The 15,588-nt window shown below is 39.0% G+C and overlaps 1 protein-coding gene across 3 annotated transcripts in view; it reads left to right on the forward strand.

Annotated features, from left to right (window-relative positions):
• Positions 1-15,439: 15,439 nt before the first annotated feature.
• TRIM38 (tripartite motif containing 38) overlaps positions 15,440-15,588 on the forward strand; it is a 14,445-nt gene continuing 14,296 nt past the window's right edge. Inside the window, exon 1 of one of the 3 annotated variants that reach the window (XM_024751983.1) lies at positions 15,440-15,538. The gene's annotated coding sequence lies outside the window, so the exon portion shown is untranslated. Of the gene's footprint in view, positions 15,557-15,588 lie in introns of all 3 variants that reach the window. The other 2 variants (XM_024751984.1, XM_024751985.1) reach the window with 2 other exon arrangements.

The following is a 15,588-nucleotide window of genomic DNA, read 5'->3' on the forward strand; positions in this document are numbered from 1 at the left end:
TAAATGTTCATCAATGGGACTAACAGAATACATTGTGATACAGCCTTATCACAGAAAATTAAGCAACAGTTTAATAGAATGAGTTGCATCTATACCATTTGGCTTGGATGCTTTTGTACAATGTCATGTAATTTTTTTTTTTTGCGGTACGCAGGCCTCTCACTGTTGGGGCCCCTCCCATTGTGGAGCACAGGCTCCGGATGCGCAGGCTCAGCGCCCATGGCTCACGGGCCCAGCCGCTCCGCAGCATGTGGGATCTTCCCAGACTGGGGCACGAACCCGTGTCCCCTGCATCGGCAGGCGGACTCTCAACCACTGTGCCACCAGGGAAGCCCAATATCATGTAATTTAAATGAGTAAAGCAGATGCAGAGTACATTGAAAGATATCCATTTTTTTCTAAATTTTTAATTTATCTATCCAATTTCAAATTTATTTACCCAAGAAAAGCCTCTATGAGTATTTTTGTATGAGATTCTATGAGCCAGACCTGGCTGTTAACTTTGGTTATCTGATTTGGGTAACTAGTGAGATGCTAAAAGAAACCTATAAAACTAAACAAAAAGGTGACTACAAAAAAGCAACAGTTATAGCCTATGCATGTAGAATTGTGTGTGTGTGTGTAAGTTTACATATGCACACATTTGTCTATGTGTGTATGTACATGTACATACATATACGTATGTATGGGTTTCTTTGTTTTTCTGTTCTGCGTTCTGAACAAATCTCTCAAAATTTTCTTCCACTGCCCTAAAATAGCACTTCTTAAATTTAATGTGCATATGAATTACACAGGGAACTTATTAAAGTGTTAAATATATGGGTCTGGGTGGGCCTGAGGTTTAGCATTTGTATCAAGCTTCCAGATGGTGCAAGTTCCCATGCTGCTGGCCCATTGTTACTTTGTGTAGAAAGAAATGGTCTTATACTCTCTTCCATTGTATTTAGTCTATAATTCATTCCAGGAATAATATTTAGTCAAAAATTTATTTAGCAATAGAGGTCCTTCTTTCAATGCCCATATGTTTCCTAGGATTTCTAAATTGTAAAAATAGTCAACTTTTCTTGTTTAATTTCTACTTATTTCAGTTTCGTAATTTCCTGGTGATTTTAACTACAAGTTAATCCTTCATTTATTTCCTTGAGCAGTCTAAACATAGTTACCTTTGTCTGACTAAAATTATTTTCTTTTAAAGTAAATTCATGTTCTGTTTGTTGAGTTTGACTGCTGCCTTTTAGGTCTATATTCATAAATTTTGAAATTTTGGGGTACAGACCAAATTAGTGTCTTTACTTATCTCTCTTTCTCGGTCTCTCTCTTCTCTCCCCTCACCGTCTCTCTCAGTGCTTACCTTACACCGTCTAGAATTCTTTGTGCCACCTTCATCTGCATTTTAAGGTTCATGTTCCAGAACCATTCCAGGGCTTACCCTAGCATTCCAGGTCTCCTGCCCTGTGATAATATTCTGGTCATCCCAAATCTGGTCTCTGATCCTGTGGGCAGCTTGATTGAGGTCCCAGTTGCCAGCCTTAGTCTGTGTTTGCCCCTCTGCCTCCTCAGGACTCTATCTTGCTAAGGCCCATAGCCCTGGAGGTCATCAGTCACAGAATGATCTGCCGCCTCTTTCATCATGTGTTAGATTCTAAGATGACCTCAGTCACCCCTGTCTCCTCCATGTTCATGCCTGTGTTCATGCCTTTGAGTGTGGGTGTGACCTGTGATTTGCTTCCAACCAACAGAATATAACAAAGGTGAAGGAATGTCATTTCCATTATTATATTATATATTATTATATTATATATTATTATATTATTATATTATATTATATATTATTATATTATATTATATATTATTTTATTATATTATATTATCCTCCATCTTGCTAACAGGTTTGCTCTCTTATGCTTTCGTTGGCTTGGAGGAAACAAGTAGTTGTATTAGGGAACACCCACCCAGGCAGAATCTAGGAGCCTGTAGGAGCTGAGGCAGCCTCCACCAAGAAATTTAAACCTTCAGTTCTGTAGCTGCAAGGAACTGGATTTTGCCAACAACTCGAGGGAGCTTGGAAGTGGATATTTCCCCCATCATGCCTCTGATGAGACTTCAGGCTCTTCCAACACCTGGATTGCAGCCAAGTGAGACCCTGAAGCAGAGAACCCAGCTAAGCCATGTCTGAACTGACCTACAGACACTGCGTAAAAATAAATACGCAGTTTTTCAAGCCACTAAGTTTCTAGTAATTCATTTTGCAGCAATAGATAACTAATACCCATGAGCAGTAGAGGCTATCAGCACTAGATGTCAAACAGTGAGCCTGTCTCTGGTCCCATGTCCTTACAGAGACCACTCTTTATCTCTATCCCCTTAATTCTGAGAGGTCAAATTCCCAGACACTACTACCAGCTCTCAGTCCTGGGGTTCGGTAGGCCTGTGGCTTCAGCCCTGTGCAAAGATTTCTCCTTACTTTCTAGCTTACAGAGATGTTTATACTGTTTCTAAGTTTTGTTATTTCCCTCCTCTATTTATATTTTACCTATTAAATAGATAAAATATAATGAAATGAAATAAAGGAGAATGAATTTTATATTCATCTTAACCATCTTTACTCCAGTAAAGTTATTTTAAAAAAGACACTTAAAAACTAAAAAAAAAAAACAAAAAGAAAACATATATTTTTACACACTGGTCTGATTATTTTCTTCAGATAATGTCTTGGAAGTAAAATAGTGGCTCAGTTGTAAAACTTACTACCAGACTGCCTTCCAGGGTGGTCATTACTTCACATTTACAACAGGCAATCCCCCAACAAGGCCCATGTCCTTGTACTTTATGCAATCCTAGTCTCCAGTTCTTCTGCTTTTATTTCTCTAATTTATGCAACACCCCAAGTCCTCAATAACCCTGCGATGATGCTGTTGGGAGTACCAACTCTATCTCCTCCAGAACAGAGGCAGAAGTTCCTCTTAGAAAAATGTCAATCCGTCATAACCTCAAGTCTCCCCAATGTCATTTTCCACCTAATTTCTTTGTATGACTTGGGTCTCAGGATAGGCAGTTACCCCTGAAGTTTGATATCTGGATTTGTCTGGATTCTTAACCGAAATTTTAGACCATATCCAACGGAACACACTGCCTCTCAAGCCTTCAGCCGAGCTTATAGTTTTAACTATATAATTACCACCTGAGCATCTTCCAATGCAAAAGCTGTGAAACACCTCGGTCTCCAAAATTCACTCAACTTGCTGCATTGTACCAAATGTTAGTCTGAATGAGATAGAAAATATTTTTTAGGATTTAAAGGCCCAAGATCTTCCAACAATCAACTTACCACTTCCCAAGTTTCAAGGGGGAGATTGGCAGTGGAGACATTCCAGGGTCAGTGGCTCTAACCTAGGAGGGAGCTTCAGAATCACCTGGGGAATTTTAGGAAAACACAGGTGCCGGGCTTCTCAGGAGTGACGCTTAAGCATGTGGATGGCAGCAAAACTTCCCCTTTAAAAAAAAAGCTGCTGCATCTCTAGACAAATGAAGACTGCTTTCTAAATTTTTATTATAAAGCTTGGCCTTAACCTAGTGGTTCTCAACCTTGGATAAACATTCAAACTGCCTGGGGAGCTTTACAGAGCACTAGTGCCTGAGCCAACCCCCAGAGATCCTGTTGTAATTATTCTCAAGTGTGTCCTGGGTGATGAGAATTTGAAAAGCTCCTCAGGTGATTCTAATGTTCAGCCAGGCTGAACATTATTGAAATTTCTAAAACCCTTCACGTGGAGATTTTATTCTGGAGAGCTGCGCTAGACCGTGGATCAGTCACCAGAAATAAAAAAGAGGCCACAGACTCATTTCCCAAAGAAAGCCGTTGCCCTCTTCTAGATGTATAAAGAAGCCCCAGACACACTGTATCTAAAGCAGACCCAGGACAGATACTCCAGAAAATGCTGGATGAAGCAATAGGAGTCTTGGCTTTAGACTGTACCCTCTCCCACTCTAATACTAATTCCCAGTGAAGTGTTACCAAACTGACCACTGTGTCAATTGGCAAAGCAGGAGTGTGTGTGGGTGTGCGTGCATGACTTTCTACCCCAAACATACATACAAAAATATGATTCAACTTTCAGCATAGATCAAATTTTGTGTTCTAGTATTGTTTTATTTCAAATTATATCTTGGAGAGAATGCATGATTTTGAACTGGATAAATGCTCCCCACTGCTGAACCCCAAGTGCCTGACCCTGGGTTGACCCAGATCTCTCTCTCTGAAGGCTGAATGGAGCCATCATAACTCTAATGGGCAAAAGGCTGGTCTGGGAGTTCTCTCAGCTGCAGAAAGAGAAAAAGAACAAAACAAGCAAGCAAGCAAGCAAACAAGCCACCACAACACAAAACCGTGGAGGGGAGAGAGAGGAAGACGGGACTAAAGAGTGACAGTGTGATTTGATATTCAGAGAGGGGTGTGTGTGTGTGTGTGTGTGTGTGTGTGTGTGTGTGTGTGTTTGAGAGAGAAACAGAGAGATAGAGACAGACATAGACAGAGACAAAGAGAGAGATAGAGCCCCAGCCCCAATAGGGAGGAACAAAACGGCTTATCTCTTTCCTAGGATTCCTCCATCTTGCAGCCTAAAGACACAGGGCCCCTACTTGGTCTGCACTCTTAGCGATATGGGTCAAGGGTCAATGCGACTTGTGGTTTTAAAAAACTTTTTATTTTGAAATAATTTCAGACTTACAGAAAAGTTACAAGAAGAATACAAAGAACTCTCATATATAACCTTTACCTAGATCCACCTATTGTTAATATTACTCTTCTCTCCACCTATCCATCTATTTATAGATCTGTATCTCTCTCTATACATATAATTGCTGAAGCATCTGAGAATAAGTTGTAGGTCTCATCCTCTTTTAGCTTTAATACTTTGTCCCTAAATTTGAACTTTGCCAGCTGTCCCAATGTGTCTCTTACAACATTTCCCTCCCTCAATTCAGGATCACACATTGCATTTAGTTGTCATGTTTCTTTAGTCTCTTTTAATCTGGAAAAGTTCCTCAGCTTCTTTATCTTTCATGACAATGACTTTTTAAAGATTATAGGTGAGGTGTTTTATAGATTGATTTTTAAAACTTCCCAGCAATGTGCCCTTGAACACCAAAGATGTATTGGCAACCGAGTTTGAAACAAGTGTAAGGTACATAGGAACCACAGAAAAGGGTCTGATCCAAGGGCTGAAAGCCTTATCATCCCGCTACTGCTTTATCAGGTATAGATCTAGGGACCTTGCAGCACCTTCACTGTCCTGAAGGGTGTTAGAATGTAGAGTCGTCTTCCTAGAGGTGGGAGACTTATGAGAGGGGAGACTGAGATTGAGTTTGGCTGTGGCTAAGTGTCAGGGAAGGGTTTTTGTTCATCTCTGGATGGAATCAGGTTCTGTCTGCAGGTAAGGGGTCCTTGAGATCTAGACTTAGGCTGTCTGGGCCCCTTTGAGGGGAGGGGATTAGGTGAGAAAGAGGAAGGGCCTAGCTTGGAATGAGCAAACAAACAGGTTCATTCTCCACTTTACCCCAGCACTCTGGACCAACGGTGGTTATGAATTTCCCCAGCCACGTAATCACTCCATAAAGAAAATGTGCATGGGAAAGGGGAGGAAGGAGACGTGAGCTCTGCTGGATGCCTGACTATTTCATTCCCAGATTTATTTTTTGTTTTTTGTTTTTTTTGGCTGCGCTGGGTCTTAGTTGCGGCATGTGGGATCTGTCGTTGCAGTGTTCAGGCTTCTCTCTGGTTGTGGCGTGCGGGTTTTTCTCTAGCTGTGGTGCGTGGGCTCTGTAGTTTGCAGCACACAAGCTCTCTCACTGAGGCACCTGCGGGCTCAGTAGTTGTGGCATGCAGGCTTAGTGGCCCCACGGCATGTGGGATCTTAGTTCCCCGAACAGGGATCGAACCCGCGTCCCCCCTGCATTGGAAGGCGGATTCTTTACCACTGGACCACCAGGGAAGTCCCCCCAGATTTATTTGAAATCAATCCACCTCATGTAGTCCAGGCTCTCAGTCCTGAACTTCCAAATAATATGGAGTATTTTTAATGACCCTTGACATTTTTACAAGAGTCTTTCTGTAATTCCTAGACTCCCTTCTTCTCCTGGTGAACTTTTACTTCGTCTTCAGAACATAGCTCAGAGGTTATCACCTCTGCAGAAGTATCCAAGTTCTGCCAAGAGTTAACTTGCTTCTTTGTTTTTCTTCCTCAGCCTCAACACTTTTTCTTAGCTTGTATAACATTTAGAATATAATTAATTTTTAAAAGATATTTTAACTTTCTGGAAACTTTTAAAGGAAATACATTTTTTTTTAGTTGATATATCCATAGGGTCCAGCCTAGTGTCTGCCATAAAAAAGCTGTTCAATAAATACTCATTGTGTGAATAAATGAATACATTTTAAAATGACTGGATTTAATTGCCATCGTTAGTATGAATCACTTAAAATCATTCCTAAGAGCCAGATTAAATTTGCATTTCTTCAATATTGGTCAAAGAAGTAGTTATGCTCTCATAAAGGCAAAACCATAGGCACATAAGCCACCCAAAATGCAAGAGTGCCATCTATTGGTAAACATATAAACAGATAAGGCACTAAGGAGCCAGGTAAAATATGTTTACTTTCAATAATGTGTCCCTTATGTAGCTTGTATAAAATGTGAAAGAAAGATGGAAGCAAAATTGACTGATGTTATAGGGTATTTTCCTGGAAAATATTTTATACTAGTAATTTATGAAAATATAATGATATTTTTAAATGAAAAAGAAATCAGTAAAACAAGAAACATTATACAAAATGATAAATTATTGAAAGTTTTTTCCACTTCTGTCCTTCCCCCCTAGATTAGGAATAAAATTAGGATGCCAATTATTTCAATTTATGTTCAGTGTTGTATGGGATATACTAGCCAGTGTAGTATGGGAAGAAAAATAAAGGTTAATGTTAAATGTCTAAATACTTCAATCAAAAGACAAAGATTATTAGAATGGATTTTTAAAATGTAAGAACTGAACATATGTTAGCTAGAACAAAAATACCTGAAATATAAAAACACAGATAAGTTTAAAATAAATGTATAGAAAAACATGTTCTGTGCAAACAGTAAGCATAAAAAGATTGGATTATCTATATTAAAAACAGATAAAGTAGAGTTGAAGACAGAGAACATTTTCAGAGATAGAGAGTGACATTTTATATTGGTAAAAGGGTCAGTTCACCAGGAAAGCATAATCGTAAACGTGTATGAACTTAATGACAAAGTTCCAAAATACTTGAAGTAAAAATGGAAATAATTAAAGGGAAAAATAAGCAATTCTACAATCCCAGTTGGAGATTTTAATACCTTTCATACGGTAATGATTGAATAACTAGATAAAATATATGAAAAGTCATAGAAGATCTGAAAAACCCTATCCATCACCTTGAATGAATTGATATTTATAGGATATTACACTGAATATTTGCATCCACATTCTTTTCAAGTACACATGGTTACATTCATAATGATAGACTATATTCTGGGCCACTATACAAGTTAATAAATTTAGAGCGATTTAAATCCTATAGAGTATGTTATCTGACCTCAGGAGGGATAAGTTAGAAATCAATAAAAAATAAGATATCTAGGGGAAAACCCCCAATATTTGGAAATTAAACATACTTCTAAATAATCTACCACTTTAAAAATCATAAGAAAAATTATAAAGTATTTTGAACTACAGAATAATGAAAAGTAAGGCATATAAAACTTTGTGAGAGGCAACTAAAACAGTGCCGAGAGGAAAGTTTATAGTTTAAACTGTTTACATTAGAAAACAAAGATAACCAAAAATCAAAGCTTAGATCCTGTGAAGGTGGTGTATCTAAGAGAAGACACACACCTCCATCACCACCTATAAAACTGAGATCCCAAAGGGTGATAAAGGTGAATTAGAAGTAAACAGATCTCACTTCCTGGAAACTGCAAGAATTCTGGGAATGCCGGTGCTGAGCAGAGCAGGGAACAAAGAAAAGAAAAAGAGAGAGAGAGACACTCTGGTAAGTTGTAACCACAAGCCAATTTTTATACATGTTTGGGGTAAAATTTCACATCACTTGGGTTATCAAAAAAACAACAACAAAAGCAAAAAACCCTCAAGCCCTGAAGTGAGTTTACTTCTTGACTGGTAGTATGCTAGCTACCAGGCAAAAGCAAACACAAATCACCTCTGGAGGAAAGCACTTTCATCCCAGTCCTCAAAACCACGAATAATTTTACCAGAACAATGAAGAAAATAATAGTAAAACAACCAAGCACACAGAATGGACTGGAGGGCGAGAAGCAAGAATAGATGAATGGATACTAGTTAGGAAGTTTCAATAAGCCTGTGAAAAGTGACGGGGGATGATTTGTGTATTCCTGTTTAAAGTGAGTTTCTTGTAGACAACATATAGAGGGGGCTTGATCTGTGTGTGTGTGTGTGTATGTGTGTGTGTGTGTGTGTGTATTCAATCTGACAACCTCTGCCTTTGAATTGGAGTATTTAGATCATTTACGTTAAATGTGATTATTGAGGGCTTCACTGGTGGCGCAGTGGTTGAGAATCCACCTGCCAATGCAGGGGACACGAGTTCAAGCCCTGGTCCGGAAAGATCCCACATGCCGCGGGGCAACTAAGCCCGTGCGCCACAACTACTGATCCTGAGCTCTAGAGCCCGCAAGCCACAACTACTGAGGCTGCGTGCCACAACTAGTGAAGCCCGCGCCCCTAGAGCCTGTGCTCCACAAGAGAAGCCACCGCAATGAGAAGCCCGCACGCAGCAACCAGAGACAAGCCCACGCGCAGCAACAAAGACCCAATGCAGCCAAAAATAAATAAGTTTATTAAAAAAATATGATTATGGATATGTGTAGATTTAAGTCTGTCACCTTATTATTACTTTTCCATTTGTCCATCTATTCTTTGTTCCCTTTTCCCTCATTATTCTCTTCTATTGAACAACATGAATATTTTTTGATTCTATTTTATTTCTTTTTGTGGCTTATCAGCCATAATTCTTTGTTTTGTAATTTCAGTGGTTACTTTAGACTTTATAGTGTATACCATTAATTTATCACAGTCCATTTTCAGGTGATATACCACTTATATAGAATAAGAACCTTAAAATTGTTATTTCATTTCTCTTTCTTTTGTGCTGGTGTTACCTTGCATTTTACTTTTATATCTTATAAATCCCACATTACATTGTTACTATTTTTGCTAAAACTGTCAACCACTTTTTACAGAGATTTAAATAACATTAAACATTTTTTAATCTATTTTCCCGTGAAGTCACAATTGCTGGTGCTTTTTATTCTTTTGTGCAGATTGGTATTTCAATTTGGTATCTTCTGTCTAAAGAACTTCCTTTAATATTTCTCATAGTTCTAATCTGCTGATTAGGTGTTTATTGCTTTTGGTCAGATAAAGAAAAAATATTTTACAGTATTTCAGCTAAGGGCTGAGTCAATTTTAAAAAACAAGATTATCCACTAACAAAATACTTAATTGTATAGGTGATTTTAAAAAATAAAACAGAAAACTTACATCTATGGTGTAATGAACATCATTCAATTCCTACATGTGACTAGATGAATTCCTTTATCTTTCATGTATCTGAAATAGCCCTTATTTCACCTTCATTTTTGAAAAATATTTTTGCTAGGTAAAATATTCTAGGCCTTTCATTACTTTACAGATTTTACTCCACTGTATTCTTGCTTGCATTTTTTCCAATGAGAAATCTGTGATCTATGTTTGTTCCTCTATACATAATATGACTTTTGTTCTTAGCTACTTTTAAGAATCTTCTCTTTATCATTGATTTTGAGGAATTTAGTTATGTTATGTATTGGTTTAGTTTTGTTCCTGTTTCTCATGCTTATGGTTCATTGAGATTCATGGATTAGTAGGTTTATAGTTTTCACCAAATTTCAAAAAAATTCAGCCATTATTTTTTTATATATTCTTTTTTTATCCCTTCTTCCAATTTTTTCTCTCCTTTAGGGACAGCAAGTACATATATATTTGAGACTTAAAGCTTTTCCACAGCTCATTGGTGCCATAGTCACTTTTTATTTTTATTCTCTTTTCTCTCTGCATTTCATTTTTTATAGTTTCAATTGCTATGCCTTCTAGTTTACTAATTGTTTCTTTTACAAAGTCTAATCTGTCGTTAATCCTATCCAGAGTACTTTTTATCTCATATGCCATAGTTTCCAGCTCTAGAAGTTTAATTTGTGTCTTTTAAAAATCTTTCAGGTCTCTATTTAACATTTTGAACATATGGAATGCAGTTATAAAAACATTCGAAATGTCTTTATCTGCTAATCCCAACACCTGTGTCAGTTCTGGGTGACTTTTGATTGATTGATTCCTCTCTTATCCTAGGATATATTTTCCTTCTTGTTTGCATATTTGTTTTTTTCCAATATTAAATTTTTATCAAGATATATTTCATATACCATAAAACACACCTTTTTAAAGTGTACAATTCAGTGGTTATAGTGTATTCACAAAGTTGTACAATCATTATCACTATCTAAATTCCAGAACATTTCAAGATCTTCAACAAGAAGCCCTATATCCTTAAGTAGCAATTCCCCATTACCTCCTCTCAGCCCCTGGCAACTACTAACCTACCTTCTGTCTCTATGAGTTTGCCTATCTTAGACATGTAACATAAAAAGAATCATACAATATGTGTTATTTTTGTGTCTGGCTTCTTTCATTTAGTATGTTTTCAAGGTCCATCAGAGTTGGAACATGTATCAGTACGTCATTCTTTTTTATGGCTTAATAATATTCCACTGTATGGATTTAACACATTGTATGTGTCCATTGATCAGTAGATGGACATTTGGGTTGTTTCCACTTTGGGGGTACTGTGAATAATGCTACTATAGACAATCATGTACAAGTTTCTACATGAGTATGTTTTCAATTCTCTTAGGTATTTACATAGAAGTAGAATTGCTGGATCACATGGTAACTCTATGTTTAACTTTTTAGAGAACTACCAAACTGTTTTCCAAAAACGTTGCACCATTTTACATCCCCACAAGCAATGTATGGGGTTCCAATTTCTCCACTTGTTATTGTCTGGGTTTTTTAAATTATTATTATAGCTATCCTAGAGGATGTGAAGTGGTATCTCGTGGTTTTGTTTTACATTTACATAATGACTAATGTTGTTGAATATCTTTTCAGGTGCTTATTGGGTACTTGTATGTCTTCTCTGGAATAATGTATACTTAGATCCTTTGCCCATTTTTAAGTTGGGTTATTTATCTTTTTGTTATTGGGTTGTAGGAACTTTTTATATACAAGTTACCATTCTAGATACAAGTCCCTTGTCAGATATATAATTCACAAAAATTTTCTCCCATTCTGTGGGCTGTCATCTCATTTTCTTAATGGAGTCCTATGAAGCTCAAAAGTCTTTAATTTTGATGCTCTCCAACTCACCTAGTTTTTTCTTTTATTGCTTGTGTTTTTCGTGTCATCCAAAAAACCATTGCTAAGCTAAGATTACAAAGATTTGCCCCAAAGTTTTCTTCTCAGGGTTGTATGGAGTTTTAGTGCTTACATTTAGATCTTTGTTTCATTTTGAGTTAATTTTTGTATATGGTGTGAGGTAGGGCTCCAAATTCATTCTTTTGCATATGGATTATCCAGTTGTCCCACTATTGTTTGGTAATAAGATTATTCTTTGTACATTGAACTGTTTTGGCACTCTTGTTAAAATTAATTGACCATAAATGTATGGGTTTATTTCTAGACTCTTTACTAAATTTTATTGCCCTATAGGTTTATCCTTATGATAGTAACACATGGCCTTGATTATTGTAGTGTTATAGTAAATTTTGAAATTGCAAACTGTGAGTCCTGCAACTCTGATCTTTTTAAAGATTGTTTTTGCTATTGTGGACCTCTTGTATTTCCAGATGAATTTTAGGATAAGCTTGCCAATGTCTAAAAGAAAAGCCAGCTGGAATTTTGATAGGCATGCACTGAGTCTATAGAACAACTTGGGAAGTACTGCTAATTAAAAATATGAAGCCTTTTAATCCATGAACATGCAATGTCTATTTATTTAGGTCAATTTAATTTCTTTCAATGATGTTTTACAAATTTCAGTGTACAATTTTGTTTTGCTTCTGTTCATTTTATTCCTAAGTATTTTGTTACTTTTGATGCTATTATAAATGATTATTTCCTTAATTTTATTTTCAGATTGTTCATTGCTAGTATATAGACATACAATGAAATTTTATATATTGATCTTGTATCCTGCAACCTTACTGAACTCATTTATTAGATCTATATTTTTTGTATACGGATTCCTTAAGATTTTCTGTATACAAAATTATGTTATTGGCAGATAGAGTATTTGTCTTCTTCCTTTTAAATCTGGATGCCTTTTATTTCCTTGAATATTCAGTACAATGTTGAATAGAAATGGTGAGAGCACACATCCTTTTCTTGTTAGGTGTGCTATTACCAGCTCTTCCTAGGTCCAGCCAAGGAAAATGCTGTCTTTAAGTCCCAGCTCACCTCAGAGCAGGCTGCAGTGAAACAGTCATCCATATCATGAGAGATATAGGTACAAACTATTTGCAAAGGATGCTAAGACTTCTTTGGAGAAGTCTTTGTCATGCTCATCATTCTGAATAGCTCAGATAAGTCTTCTCTCAGGCTATTTTTTTAAAACCTATAATCCTGTGTCCTCTCTTCTTACCTCTGGGTGTTGCTTCCTCTCTCCCCTTTGCTCATCTGAAAAATTTGTCCTCAAGATCACTTTTGCAGTGTGCTCTTATCAAACCTCTGCTAAGCTCTCTTTCTCAGAAGCCTAGGTCTTCTCTTTCATTTTCATTTTCTTCCAGTTCACATCATTAATATATCCTACAGGAGAGAGAAACAGCTCTCTAGAAAACCAGTAGCCATCATGGATTCTGGTATTTTCTGGCACTATTCGCCATGTTAACTTGCCTACCACCTCCAACATGTACATACACACACTCTGCTCACACTCCACAGACATACCCCAGTGCACATATCACACAAACACGAACCATGTACCACAGTCCACACCTAGCACACACCACCACACACCCCACAACATACACTATACACACACATACCAGACACCATATCACACACATGCAAGCATGCATCACAGACTACATATAGCACAAACCATCACACATCTCACCCACGCCACACTACATACATTACACGCATGTGTGCACACCTCCTATGATGTATGTTTAGTGCAGCATAGAAAGTTACTCTCTTGTTTAACACATACCACTATGCCTGGAACCACTCTAGACACTCGAGATTCATCAATTAAAAACACAGACGAAACTCCCTACCGCTGTGGAATTTGCATTCTCATGCAGGAGGCAGACAATAAGCAACATAAATAAAATAAATAAAATAAATAAAATATTCAGTAATAAGTGCCATGGGAACAAAAGAGCACTGTTAGAGGGCTTGGGAGTGGGGGAGGGGTGCAACTGTAAACTAGGTGGTCAGAGTAAGCCTGGCTGAGAAGAGACACCTGAAGGAGTTGAGGGAAGGCACCCTAGGGATATCTAAGGGATGACTGTTCCCCACAGAAGGAGCAGCCAGAGTCCAGGCCTTTTTAAGGAGACTCCAGTGACCCACTCGCCATTCTGGGTCTTCAGCTTCCTACAGCCCAGACTCACAGGGTCAAGCCCAGCCTCACTTACTGGAGGGGATGCATCCCCCATGGGGCAGCTCCGATTGGTCTCTCCCTAGGCTCACCTTTGGAGAACAAATCTCTGAAGCCTCATCTGCATCCCTCTCCCCTTTAAGACCTGCAGCTCTCTGTGTGAACCAGTCCCTCCTTCATGGAACAGGAAACAGGTGCAAGATGGGGCAGCTGTCACAAGACACTCCCCATCATGAGGTTGATGCTTTTGTCTTGCTTGTGTTGCCTGTAGTGGCAGTCTGTTTTCTTTTGGGCATTCACTAGCTTCCTTTTCCTGATCCTTTGACAGGACAAATTTGGGGTGAGCTGTGCCTACGTCCAGAGTCACAGCCACAACAATGAAAGTCGTGGGAATCTGTAAGGAGTCATCATTGGATCAGGGATACAGGGGCTCGTTCTTTCTCTTCTGTCTGTGTGCTGGTTGCCTCAGGAGTAGATCTGTCCTGTACTGTGTGCAGGGCCTGCTACTACAGGACGGGCCTGCTACTACAGGACATGCCTGAGCACGATGATTCAGTCACCTGGTGGCAAAATGGCAGAAGGCTCTGTGGGCACCCAGGAGGATGCGGTGCTGAAGAGAGACTCCTGTTTGGGTGGGAAGAGAAGAACCTGTTTCACAATTTTGCCTCCAGACTGAGCTGCTGGACCAGCAGGACTGTGGCTGCACCCAACTCCCCCCAGCCCCCATCTGTGGGTCCGTTGCCCTGAGCACAGGCTTCCGTGAGCTTTCAAGGTCAGCAGCTGACCTGCCAGGCCAGGGGCCCAGAGTTTACCCCAGGCAGCTCTCAGAAGCCAAATTTAACTTCCCCTGCCTGTGTCCTCAGCCTTCCTTACTGGCTCCTTTGGGCCACTGCATATATTTATTTCCTAAGCAAACACTTATTGTGCAATTATCATAAATACATCTTACACCTAAGGCTATAAATGTGGCAGGGTCTTATGTATTTATTTATTTTTTGCCCATTAAATAATAACTCTAAATTGGGTAGGGACAGTATTTTTGCTCTTACTTTGAACTGGAGAGGCTGGAGCTGAGGCACCAAGTACTCAATCCCAGACCCCACAGTCTTTCCTGCACATTGCAGGTGATGGCCCCCAGCTGAGGCCACTCACTGCTGGGCCATTAGTGGCTCCCGTTTGCTGTCCTTGGTGCCTGACTCTGACTATTGATAAGTATTTGAATCTTGCGGGATACCGAGGAGGAAAATGAGACACAGTATCAGGACAGAAAGGAATGGGAGAACGGCTTGAGCAAATTCTCTGATACCAATGAGCCCTATTATTGTACCGCCCCTTTTTTCACCACACCCTTCAGAGCAGTTCTAAAACAATCGGCGACTAAAAATAGTAAAACATAACATCAGCCAGAAAGGCTTATAAATCCCAAGGGGGTTGGTGGCAAAAGTAGAAAGATCTCACGTCAGAGTCTGTGAACTCTGCAGACTTCCTGCTTTTAGATCCTCTGTGCTGGGGTCACAAAAGAGTTTACTGAATTATTAAGTTGTCCCTTCGTTTTATTGCTGTAAAAGAAAAATATTTTTCCTACTGTCTCCCCTCCGTTTCAGGACAAGCTGAGTGCAAAAGACACCGGCAATTTCACGAGCTTCCTCCCCGGATCTACAGGGCGCCACCTCCCACCGCAGTTTCACTTCTGAGTTTAGTCCAGTCTGAGTTAACTTCCTCACCCAGATCTCAGGAACCGGCAGCTACGGAGGGAGCTAGCAGTGCATATGTGCCTGCTGCATGGTGAAGGGAGTGGGAAGGGTCCGGGCCCAGGTTTTTTCGGTGGAGGGAAA

Source organism: Neophocaena asiaeorientalis, unplaced genomic scaffold (assembly GCF_003031525.2).
Source record: "Neophocaena asiaeorientalis asiaeorientalis breed wild unplaced genomic scaffold, Neophocaena_asiaeorientalis_V1.1 scaffold165, whole genome shotgun sequence".
NCBI lineage: Eukaryota > Metazoa > Chordata > Mammalia > Artiodactyla > Phocoenidae > Neophocaena > Neophocaena asiaeorientalis.